Source organism: Berghia stephanieae, chromosome 3 (assembly GCF_034508935.2).
Source record: "Berghia stephanieae isolate SIO BIC M18660-M18661 chromosome 3, UCSD_Bste_1.3, whole genome shotgun sequence".
NCBI lineage: Eukaryota > Metazoa > Mollusca > Gastropoda > Nudibranchia > Aeolidiidae > Berghia > Berghia stephanieae.
Genome location: NC_088362.1, coordinates 61,362,004 through 61,375,543, shown reverse-complemented (window position 1 = coordinate 61,375,543; position 13,540 = coordinate 61,362,004). Strand labels below are relative to the sequence as shown.

Below are 13,540 nucleotides of genomic sequence, written 5' to 3'. Positions count from 1 at the left end.
TTTCTGATAATATTTTTTGTCCCCTATTCTAATGCGGCTAGTTTGTTCCGTGTTGGAGGCGATAAGGAAGGGTATTAGTTATCAAATACAAGACGCAATATAAGCTTTTTTTTATAGATAGTATGCGCTTGGCTAAGAAGCTCATAACATTGCCACCCGGAAGTATAACGGACCAATACACAAAACTGTATGTATCCATGAACGTTTATAGTCAGGTTAATACAATTCAGTGAGTATTACTCATAAACGCGGATGGCAAAAAAACAATAACAAAGACCTGAGTGACGAAATCCTTGAACTATCTATTGAAAGCTGCATTTCAGTGCAAAGATACTAAGCTGCGAGAAGCTGTGGATGTAAAAAGTAAAAAACGAAAACGAATATAAAAGCTTCAAAACAAAAACAAAAAAAGAACAAAAGATCAAACACGGAATGTTTTGGGCTCAAATCCCTTCTTCAGCAATTACCAACTAAAAAAACAATTATATATATATATATATATATATATATATATATATATATATATATATATATATATATATATATATATATATATATATATACTAGTAAAAAGCCCGCAATTTCGCGGGGAAAGAACTATTTTCATTCGATACGGTACTCACCATCATTTAATGAGGGCAGATTGGTAAACAACGTTGTCTGTGTAATTTGGTATATCTTCGGTTGATTTTTCTGTGTGGCCCAACATGAAGTGTAAGCCACTATAGCCTCTGACCCGTGACACAGCAACATACAGTTGTCCGTGTGTGAATACCGGTTGTGGTAAGAAAATCCCCACCTTGCTTAATGTCTGCCCCTGAGACTTGTTAATTGTCATCGCATATGACAATTTTACCGGAAACTGTCTTCTATTTATAATAAATGGTAAGCCTGAATCAGTTGTTGTCGTCAGATTGATTCTAGGGATACACACTATGTCGTCAGCTCTACTACCGGTAGTTATCTTGGCTTCTAATACTTTTGAACCTAATTTAATTATTAACAAACGGGTGCCATTTAGGAGGCCTGATTTAGGATTTATATTTCTAAGCAGCATGACTGACGTGTTGGCTTTCAAATGTAATGCATGTGGAGGAAGTCCGGGAGGTGTAAGTTCGTTCAAGAATTCAATCGGGTATAAGTTGATGTCAGAGTCACTTTGAATGGAATCAGCACTGCGGTAAATTTGTTTAGTTGATGAGGTCAACCTGGACAGAACGGCTGCATTTATTTTGTCAACATTTTCATGGGTTGTAGTCAAAATTGCTCTCTCTGATAGATAATATGGCTTCACTTCCTTTGTTAACAACAGGTAGAATTTGCCGAAAATCCCATCCAAGTACAACCACTTTGCCCCCAAAAGGTTTTGAACTGCCTGTTATGTCACAAAATGTCCTGCTCACACATTCAAATACACGCCTGTCCATCATAGGTGCTTCATCCCAAATTATGAGAGAACTACTCTTCAGTAACTTAGCTGTGTCTGATTGGCGACTGATGCTACAGGTGCTGTTATCCGTTATTGGAATTGGAATTTTGAACGTTGAATGTGCTGTTCTACCACCGTGCTGACAAAAGATCAAAGGTGAAAATACAAATTTAAACAATACTGGGGATGTAGGAGCTTTCGGAATGTCCCCCCTTTACTTAACTTATGGAAAAACAAACACCCTAGCACCTTTAATAACACTTATGACTAACCTCTCGAGCTAACCCTGATAGAAAAAACAGCTCTCGGACTGCTTTGCACTACCTTTCAATACTTAACAAATCACAATGGCGGCCGAAAATCAAAACAATGGTCAAATTAGGAAATTTTAAACTTTCACAAATCTATCAAGGTTTGTTCTAGAGTTTTTAAAATACTTCTATATGACAAACTGAATCAATAAATGCCTGACAAAATATCAACGGTGAAAATACAAATTTAAAGAATACTGGGGATGTAGGAGCTTTCGGAATGTCTCCCCTTTACTTAACTTATGGAAAAACAAACACCCTAGCACCTTTAATAACACTTATACTAACCTCTCGAGCTAACCTAATAGTAAAAAAAGAATCAAAATGGCGACTGAAATACCTTCATGTGATCAAGTGAATAATATCACTATGAATGCCACGATTTGCTGAAAAATGCCAACACACACACACACACACACATGTATACACCACACACAACACACACACAAACATACACACACACACAAACATATCATAACAAAACTGATCACCGCTAAATCAACAACACAACGGAAGTAATAATAATACTTGATGTCATAAATAGATGACGCAAATTGACAACTTTTTACAGTGTCAAAATTAGTTGATTTTGGGAGCCAAGTGTCGTCGGTACATATTTTATGGTATTATCTGTTTGACTCAACGAACTTTCAAACTGACTTTAAATCATAAAAGGAAATCAAGTTATCTGTTTATCTATCTGTAAAAAATACATTTCTAATTTTCAAATCTTTCAGTAGAGTTGTGCGCCGTATCAATTTTTTTATTGACTCAAATAACACAATGTTCTCCACAATGCTATATTTTTTAAAGAAATTATATATATATATTACTTTAAAAACTGATCGATAGCAGTATTTATGTTTTCATTGTTATCTGTTATTGGCTGAAGAAGCGTTTAAAGCCCGTGTTGGGTATTTTGTTATTTTTTGAAGCTGTTATAATATTCATTTCTGCTTATCAATAAACATTGTGCATATTAGAACGTGTCCATTACCAGAAAGGAAAGAAGTAATTTATCACATTGACACAACTATCTTGACTTTAAGGGAAGTTTAGGATCTTCAGTTTTCCACGGAAAACGATGCTCGTTGAACATTTTAATATATAAATCTATTGGGATGTTTAATATCAATTGATGTGTGTGTGCATATATATATATATATATATATATATGTGTGTGTGTGTGTGTGTGTGTGTGTGTGTGTTTGTTTGTTTTGTGTGTATATGTGTGTATATATATGTATATATGTATATATATATATATATATATATATATATACTTATATATGTATATGTCAAGGACAACTATACTGAAAGGACAATCATATGGAATCTTCAGGCAACGCTAGTGGGGGCCAACAAAAAATAGAGAAAATTTACACCAAAATAACAGCAGGGGCATTATTATATGGCAAGATCTACCATTTTAGAGAGTGATTGTGAATTCTGGGTCCAAAAAATATTTAATGATTATTATTATCAGCAGTGAATAAGAGTAGCCAAGAAACGGAAAGGATGAGTAGTAAGATATTCTAAAAACTGACCTTATAGTGATTGATTCAGGATGATTTCTTTAGAAGCTCGATTAATGAATGTACATGTAAAATGATGATGAAGATGAAGGTGAACAATTAGATGAAGGGGAAAGGAGATGTAAAATATCAGCAAAGGGAGGTAATCTGCGGAGGATGATCCCAAGAAAAAGATGAATACCAAAATATCTACTAAGGGATACAATAGTCGGATTTTTAATAAGGGGCGCACCTTTGTCTTCTTTTTCTCAGCTGTTCACAATGTACAGCTGCAAAAATTTGTATGAACCTCTGGATCATTTTGTCCTAGTAAAATATATTTTTTCACGAATTTTAAAACAATAGGAAAGAATTTCACTTATTACAGCTATATTAAAATCGATAACTAGTAATTATTGGAATCTAAATATGATTATAGTGTCAAAAATATGATTTTCCGCTTATCCATTTTGAAAGAATTTGTTAAAATGGAATGTTCGGTTAATTGAAACTTATATGATGTTCGTACAGAATCCGAATATGAAGGAACGACAGACATGTTTACATTTTATAACAATCAATATACGTTATTGATGAATACAAATGAAAGTGAACATTACGCGCTTCCAACATTATTTTGATTTCAAATTTTTGAGAAATAGCTTGTTCTTTATGCCAAAGAGGATTACATAAATTTAATGTAGACCAGTCAAAAGTAGAAATTCATCAATTTATGATACAATGTTTCCACAAATATGTGCTTGTGTTCAACAACAATAACATGCAAAACTGAGGGTTGGTTGTGAAATTCATATTCCATAGCTGTCCTCTTTAATTAATGACTTATCGATAGATAAAAGTGGACTTCTTTTCGCAGCCTTACGAGAGAGGAACCGATAGAGATTCCGTATCATATCGTATTGTTTAAGAGCTTATATGTTTAAAAGAAAACTTAAAATGCTGTGTGAAACGTTCATGCATAGATACAATTTTTCAAAGTTAAATATAAACGTTCATTGTTAATTTGACAATTTTGAGTATTTAATCACTAGTTCAAATGAGTTAAAGCTAGAGATTCATATCAGTCTTCGGTAATTGTGACGTGATGTAAATAAAAAGCAATAAATTACAAAGTCAAAACGGGATGCAAACTACATTAGTTGTTACTTTATAACAGTTAATGTGTGTTGCTTTTATTCGGAAAATAGTATGATATGAACTCATAACCACTAGCCGGAACTACCGTGTCACAAGATAATTTTGAAAAACAATGAATTCATCTTACTTTGTGGTGCGAAAATGTTTACATTTTTAGCAGAGTAAAATCTCTAATTTTATGACAGGGGTTTTAAAGTAGATTTTTATAGGTCGTGAAGAAGAAATCTTTTTTTGTGATATGGCATCACAATACGGGCCAAAATGTTTATTCAGTTAATAGAAATTGATTCGGAGGTTGACAAAAAGTTTTACAACTTTTGATAGAAGGACATCTGAGAAAAACTAGAAAAACATGCGCCATTCATAAAAATCTGACAACTATACTATAGTTCATTCCTTACAGTCAATGAGTAGCATCAGAATCAGATCCATAGTTCCCTTCCATGTAGTCAAGAGTTAATTAATAGAGTTACTTCTCAGATCATTGAGACAAAACTATATATTCAGACTACTAGTACAATCCTTTCAGTCAATGGATCCATAATTCCCTCCCATAATCACAAAGATAATTAGAGTGATTGAGTTGGGTGAGTGTAGTGTAACTGTTGTAACAGTAACATCTCAGACTCAGATCATTTTGATCAATGAGGCAAAATTATATATTCAGAGTACTAGACCCATACGATTGACAGTCATATCAGCAACATCAGATCCATGTAATGGGCATAACTATATATTCAGAGTCCAAGTTCCATCATATATGGTAATATCAGACCCACTAACTATTCTAGTCTAGCTATCTAGCAATAGCAATGACTACTATCTATCTAGCAACTGTTCAAGTTCAAGTTGTGAAGTTGACGTGACGAGCAAAGGGCCCTCTAGACTTATACACTAGACTAATACAATAAAGTCAATATTTATCAGTTAACCATATAGAAAAAAAAAGATATAAATATAAAGCCACAAGCCATAATAAAATAAGAAACAAATCCGAATCAGGATGTCAGTCTGATCACCATATCTGAATCTGTGCGACTCGACAGAGCGAGCACGACAACGGGTCTATCTATCGTCTGCAGGAACTACAGCCAGATGCTAATTCTAAACATTTCTTAAATAATAATTATTACGCAATTATTATTGGTACTTACCACTTTTCAAAGATTCTGGTTCGATAAATTAGCCATAGATCTATCTAGTTATTAAAAGCAATTGAAAGCAGATTCGTACTTTCGATTTTAAAAAATGAAAATAAACCCAATCACTCAATTTGTAAGAGGGCGTCATAAAATATAGTTCATACTTTCCAGTAAAATTGTTGATAGTTCACTACTTTTTATATATTTTCATATCATTCAAGATATAAGAAATATTATTTAAAACTTATGGTCGCCAATTAACCAATTTCTTATAAAGTACCGAAATTATAAGAACAGAATCAATTATTGCGCATTCAAGGAAATTGTACCAAGGCAGAAAAGTAGTAGTTTTGCTTGAAATCGTTATCCAACCAATGGCCCCCACTAGCGGGGGCTGAAGATTCCACATGTCAATCCTTTCCAGTATAGTAATCCTTGGTATATGTATATATATATATATATATATATATATATATATATATATATATATATATATGTATACAAACGTGCTAAAAGCGTGTCACCCTTGGGAAAGTCTCTTCACTCACATTCTCTCACCGTACCAAGGCTGTTAACACCGTTTTGTCTCTGTCGGAAAATATTGTCATATAGCCTAACAGGTGTATGTTATCTTGTCCTACAAGTTAAGTGTTGCTGTTTACTAGGGGCCCTTTGTATAACGCTTTGAGCACACATAGTGGATATTGCACTATATAAATACTTCAGTTTACGTGTGTGTTTGTGTGTTTTGTGTGTTTGTGTTTGTTGTGTATATTTATGTATGTCAGCTCCACAGTTGTATAGGGAGAACAATCTCATTATAGAATGCAAGGTGACTGTATCAGGCCATCGACCACAGAAACGCAGGACTAGTAACTCGAATAAATTATAAGGTTAATTGAGGCCGATCTGTTTCAAGTGCGTGCACTGTATATAAATTATGTCTTCATTATTCAAACATTGATTCCCTGAACAATGTCGGCATTACTCACGTGCATACCCTGCGTCCATGGTGATTTATTAAAGTGTGTACATCAACACGCGATTGATCACTACGCGAAGGCACTGATAGCTCAGTAGGTAGAGCACTCGCTTAACAGGCAAATAGTATCGGTATTGAATACGGATGAAGTGGGTACATATTTATTTGATCCCCCCCCCCCCCAACCACCCTTTCGTCGCAGTAGTTAGATCTGGTGGAGAGTACTGGCGTCTTATCCAAAGGGCAGTTTGCAATTGCAATAATTGTCGGTTTAACGCTACAAAACCGGGATAAACTCCACTTAATGACTCTGAAGGACTACTTTTACTTCTCGTCTTACGTGTTCATGTATTTTGTTTTGCTCTAAATCTCACTGACGATAAAGGGTCATAAAACGTTGTCCTTCACAGTCATAAAGAGTTTATACGGGGTTTTTTTAAAAATAGTTTTAAAAGAAAAGTAACAATTGCTTGTTACCCTTTCGATAGGACGAGATTCAATCGCAAAGACTTTCCGCCAGTAGTGACAGAGTCAGCTACCTGATCACTGGCGTGTAGATTAGGAGGGGAGGGGATCTTAGAAGAAGAAGAAGAAGAAGAAGAAGAAGAAGAAGAAGAAGAAGAAGAAGAAGAAGAAGAAGAAGAAGAAGAAGAAGAAGAAGAAGAAGAAGGAAAAAATCTCAACTGCACTTGAAATCGATCGCGGTCGCCAATATAGATGAAGCGAGTGCTCTACCGACTAAGCTATCGGAACCGTCAGTAAGGAAGACAACATGATGTTAAATGCGGTACCGTCGCGCCTATTTTGCCGCTATGTGGTCTAGTGGTATGACTCACACCCTCGGATCGAAAGGTCCAGGTTTCGTAACCCGCTCTTAGCGGCGTATAGTTGATTCCTTGGAGAAAAAAAAAAGGCTCTTTACTGACATTCTCTCAACGCACTCAGGTACAAAATGAGTACCTGGCAGTGAACAGTGTTATCTTTGTCTGAAAAAGCTTGTAGCATCGCCTAACAGGCGCCATGTCCAGTCTTACGACATGTTATTGGTTGCTTTCGGCCGGGGAGCCGTTTTAAAACGATCCGAGCACGTTTAGCGGATATTGCTCTGTATAAATGCTCGGGGTTTTGTTTTTTGTTTGTTTGCTTTTTGTTTTTTGTTTTTTGTTTTTTGTTGGGTTTTTTTTTTTTGTTTGTTTGTGATTTGTTTGTTCATTTTGTTTTTGGTTTGTTTTGTTTTGTTTTTGTTTTTTTTGTTTTCTGTTTTTTGAATTTTTTTTTTTTTTTTTTTTTTGGGGGGGGGGGGGTATTGTCGCAGAGCCAAGATTTAACACAAAAGATGTCCGTTTACAAATATAACCGATGTCGTAAATTATTCCAACAAAGAACAGCGTGAAATCACAGCGGTCAGGGACAGAGACAGCGAGACGGAAGAAAAATAAGAATTACGAGCTCTAAACACGCGCATTCCGAAATGGGGCAACACAAATTCGTGTGCCTTGTTGTTTCCCTTTGTTTATTTTGACAGTAAATTTGTTTATACTGTTGTTTGATTTGATGAAAGCTATAACGATAGTAGTTCAGGGGGTAGCGTACTCGCCTTACAAGTAAAAACCACTAATAGAACCATAAGAACCACCATCACTACAAATACCAGTAAATAACAACACCAGCAGAACCATCACAACCAGCACCCCCACCACCATCACAATGACCACAACCACCATCACTACAACAATCACCATCACTACAACAACCAATAAATAACAACACAAGCAGACCATCGCCACCACCATCACTATGACCACAACTACCATCACTTCACAAACCAATATATAACAACACCAGCAGAACCATCACAACCATCACCGCCACCACCATCACAATGACCACAATTACCATAACTACAACCACCAATAACAACACCAGCAGAACCATCACAACCACCACCGCCACCACCATGACAATGACCACAACCACCATCACTACAATCAACAACACTAATATTAAATCCATCTTCGCAGCAACTACCACAACTATCACCAGCACCACACACACACACACACACACACACAAACACACACACACACACACACACTACCTTCACCACTACTGTCACCATCACCAGACACACACACACACTATATATAATCAATATATATATATATATATATATATATATATATATATATATATATATATATATATATACGTATGCACACACACACGTACACACACAAACACACACACACACATACACACACACACACACACAACCCTTATCAACCAATCCAATTCCATTAATTATACACCATTTCCAATAAAATGACACTGACCCAGTTTCGACACAACTATTGTATAATGAAGCGCTCCACCAATATAAATTGTCGATATCTCTCTCACACAGACACATACACTCACATCCTCTCTCTCTCTCTCTCTCTCTCTCTCTCTCTCTCTCTCTCTCTCTCTCTCTCGTTCTCTCTCTCTATCTCTCTATCTCTCTCTCTCTCACTATCTCTTTCGTTCTTTCTTACTCTCTCTCTCCTTCTCTCTCTTTCTCTCTCTCACTCTCTTTCTTCTCTCTCTCTATTTCTCTCTCTCCCTCTCTCTCTCTCTCTATCTATCTATCTCTATCTCTCTCTCTCTCACACACACACACACACACACACACACTATTTACATCTGATCCCAACAAAACCATGAACAATGCAGCCATCGCCAAATTAATATTCCCCCCCCCCTCTCTCTCTCTCTCTCTCTCTCTCGCGCTCTCACACACACACACACACACACACACCCATACACACAGTATCTCCCTCTTTCTTTATTTATCTATCTATCTAGCTAGCTAGCTAGCTAGCTAGTTATCTATTTATCCACACACACAAACACACACACACACACTATCTCCCTCTTTCTTCATCTATCTATCTATCTAGCTAGCTAGTTAGCTATCTATCTATCTATCTATCCATCTATAAATTATAAAAACAAAAACAATGAAATAAAAGTGCTCAAATTATTGTTAAAAGCAGCTATTTATAAATATTTCAAGTATAATTATGATCAACTTCTACAATTATTGTTTCAAGCATTTGCTCTAATCAGGAAATGAAAGTGAAAGTAGATTGTTGTGTTATCATGTTATCGTACTTTTTCGGCTTCGCTGTTATGATGGTTCGTAATTACACTTTCACTTCCTGATGAGAGGGAATGCTCGAAACAATAATATTGTAAAAGTTGATCACAATTATACTTGAAATATTATATTATTATATTGGATTACGCCGACTGAAGAAGTGTAAAAAAAAACACAGAAACGAGTCGTCTCGTCCACAAAAATGTGAGTGAAAATTTGCATTATATATATATATATATATATATATATATATATTATATATTATATATATATATAAGTTTATCTATCTATCTATCTATCTATCTATCTATCTATCTATCTATCTATCTATCTATCTATCTATCTATCTATCTATCTATCAATCTAATTATCTATCGATCCATATTTTTATACTTTTATCTATCTTTCTATCCATTTATATATCTATATATCTATCTTTCTATCTATCTATCTATCTATCTATCTATCTATCTATCTATCTATCTATCTATCTATCTAAGAATCTATCTATCTAACTATCTATCTACTTACCTACCTATCTATCTATCTATCAATCTAATTATCTATCTATTTATCTATCTTTCTATCCATTTATCTATCTATCTAATAATCTATCTATCTATATAATATATATCTAACTCTAGTAACCCAAAGCAAATTCTATTCCCCACGAGAGATTACACACCACTAACAGTGTGTCCATTGACATCAAGGATTACATTCATTCATCCATCCATCCATCCATCCATCCATATATCCATCCATCCATCTATCCATCCATCCATATATCCATCCATCCATCTATCCATCCATCCATCCATCCATCCTAATTCCTGATCAAATCACAATGACACACGTAACCCACCTCCACGATCCGGTGTTTTGTTGGAGTCGACGTGCATTTATTTTTGTAGGTCTGGTAACCCGATTCCTTATGGGCTCATTGTTGTAATGAAAATATCAACAACAACAAAAAGACGCAAAATATTGTCCATTACACCAATGTTAAACTAGGCCCATAAGTGGGTTCGGATGCCAGACCTGGATATATGTATACAAGTTAATAAGATACATTAATGTGTACTTACATTTAAAATGATTAGAAACGCATCTTTAAAACTACATTATTATCTCTATTCACTTTTCATTACCATCTTCTTCTTTTTTTTTTTTTGTATATCACTTCTTTTCTTAACTAGATAAGTATGCATTAAAAATCCATGAATCCACGATCATAATTTATCAATCGTATTTCATGATCTGCGCTAAAAGTGATGACGTAATTACACAACTAGAGGGAGAGAGAGAGAGAGAGAGAGAGAGAGAGAGAGAGAGGAGAGAGGAGAGAGAGACAGAGAGAGAGACAGAGAGAGAGAGAGAGAGAGAGAGAAGGAGAGGCTAGTTACTTTACAATTGACATTTTCAATTCAATTCAATTGTTTGCATTCATTCTTCTTAATATTAACAAATTCCTTGTTAATATGAACGGTTTTGAATGAGAATGAGCGTTATAATAAGCGTAATAAATGTGGCTATGTGGTTTGTGGTATAGCACTCACATTCGGATCGTAAGGTCCTGGGTTCGAGCGTCGCTCGGCACATAGTTGAGTCCTTGGAAAAGGCTATTTACTAATATTCTCTCACCGTACTCAGGTGTCAAATGAGTACAAGGCCGTTAACATGGTAGATCTGTCTGAAAAAAATGTAATATCGCCTAACAGGCGTCGTTTCTCGCCCCACATGTTAAGTGTTGCTGCTGGCCTGGGACACCTTGAAAAAGCGCTTTGAGACTTCGAGTGGATATTGCTCTATATTGATTGTCTTGTTCAACTCCTACATACAACAAAACTGCTTTCCAACAACTAGACTGTTTACTCCACCAAACGTGCTCAAAGCGCTTTACAAGGGGTCCCTAGACAACAATAACACTTAACATGCAGGTGAGACATGACGGTTGTAAGGCGATATTACAATGTGTAATTTTTTCTACATAGTCAACGTTGTTAACGGCCAGTAGGTACACATTTTACATTTGAATACGGTGAGAGAATGTAAGTAAAGAGCCTTTTTCCAAGGACTTCAACCAATGTTCAGAGTGAGACTCGAACCCTGGACCTTCCGATCCGAAAACGAGTATCAAACCACTAGAACACATATTATTATAGCCGTACAAGAAAACTGCTTTTCAATTACTCAACACGTCTTTAAAATTTGAAATGAAAAAAAAAAAATTCTTCTACTTCAGATCATATCATATCGATCGCCGAGATGAAATGGATAGCTGGGAAAAAAATAAATAAACATTCCTTCTTATTTTCGTCATAGAAAACATTCATTTGTAGTCGTCGTATCGTATGAGATGAGGAAATCGATAAATTGAAAATTAAATACACAAATAAAATAAATTATATCTAGTATCCGAATGCAAAATTTTTAAAAAGAGTTAAAGAAAGAAAGAATGGATGGATGGATGAATAAAAGAGCTGGTTATGAATGATTGGGGATAAATTGAAAATTGAATACACAAATAAATAAATTCTAGTATCTGAATGCAAAATTTTTTTAAAAGGAAGAAAGAATGGATGGATGAATAAAATTGATTGGGGATAGATTGAAAATTGAATACACAAATAAAATTATTCTGGTATACGAATGCAAAAAAAAAGGTGTTAAAGAAAGAAAGAATGGATGGATGGATGAATAAAAGAGCTGGTTATGAATGATTGGGGATAAATTGAAAATTGAATACACAAATAAAATAAATACTATAGTATACGAATGCAAAAAAAATGAGTTAAAGAAAGAAAAATGGAGGGAAGCATAAAAGAGCTGGTTATGAATGATTGGGGGGGGGGGGGGGGGAATTACTCTTCCGTCGCCGCCTAGACATTTTATGATTGGGAATATAATTAATCCATCAAATACACATCTACTTTCAACAGGAATTACCCATGTTGCCCAAAGCGATACAATAAATAAATAAATACATAAATAAATAATAAATACCCTTTATTCATCCCCAATTGGAAATTTGTCTTTAGGTTTTATTCCAAAAGAAGACTGACTGAAATAATCCAGGCGTCAGCCGCAGTGCAGCGCCGCAAAGTGAGCTAAGGTGAGGTGACTTGCTCAATGAGGTAGGTAGTCGAACTTGATACCTTTTGGCTATGAAGCAAAGACCGTAGCGCTGAGCCACGCTGTCCCCTTATCTTGCTCAAATAAAATGAAATCAAAAGTGCCTGAAGCGGGGTCCGAATCCGAGACTTTCCAGGTGACAGTGAAATGTTTAACCACTCCGCCACCTCTTCATGCCCTTTGTACACATCGCCCCTTCATAGAAAAAAAAACAATTCAGCTTTTGTGTAGCGCAGTAGCCACTAAACCTGCTCAAAGCGCTTTACAAGGGGTCCCTGTCCACAGCAATACGTAACATTTTTAAAAAGACGCCTGTTGGGCGACATTAGAATTTTTTCGGACAGATGCAACGCTCTTAACGGTCAGATACTCATTTTACACCTGAGTATGGCGAGAGAATGTAAGTGAAGAATCTTTTCCGAGGACTCAACTATGCGCGAGCGAGGCTCGAACCCAGAACCTTCCGATCCGAAAGCGAGTGTCAGACCACAAGACCACATAGCCTCACAAAGAAGATTGAATGATGAAGTACAAAATTATATAAAAATATCAAATGATTGAACAAGATTAATGGGTTATCGTGAACAAGTAAATTGTGAGATAAGGTGAAATGAATAAATGAATGAATAAATGAATGAATGTAAGAGATGGTGAATGATTGAATCACTGAATGATTGTGCGGCTATGTGGTCTAGTGGTATGCAACTCGCCTTCGGATCAGAAGATACAT

General features: G+C 35.5%; 1 protein-coding gene across 2 annotated transcripts in view; it reads right to left on the bottom strand.

Annotated features, from left to right (window-relative positions):
• The window catches only part of LOC144968135 (synaptotagmin-6-like), a 173,379-nt gene that overhangs the window by 100,701 nt on the left and 59,138 nt on the right, over nucleotides 1-13,540 (bottom strand). The gene's annotated exons all lie outside the window — the stretch shown is intronic.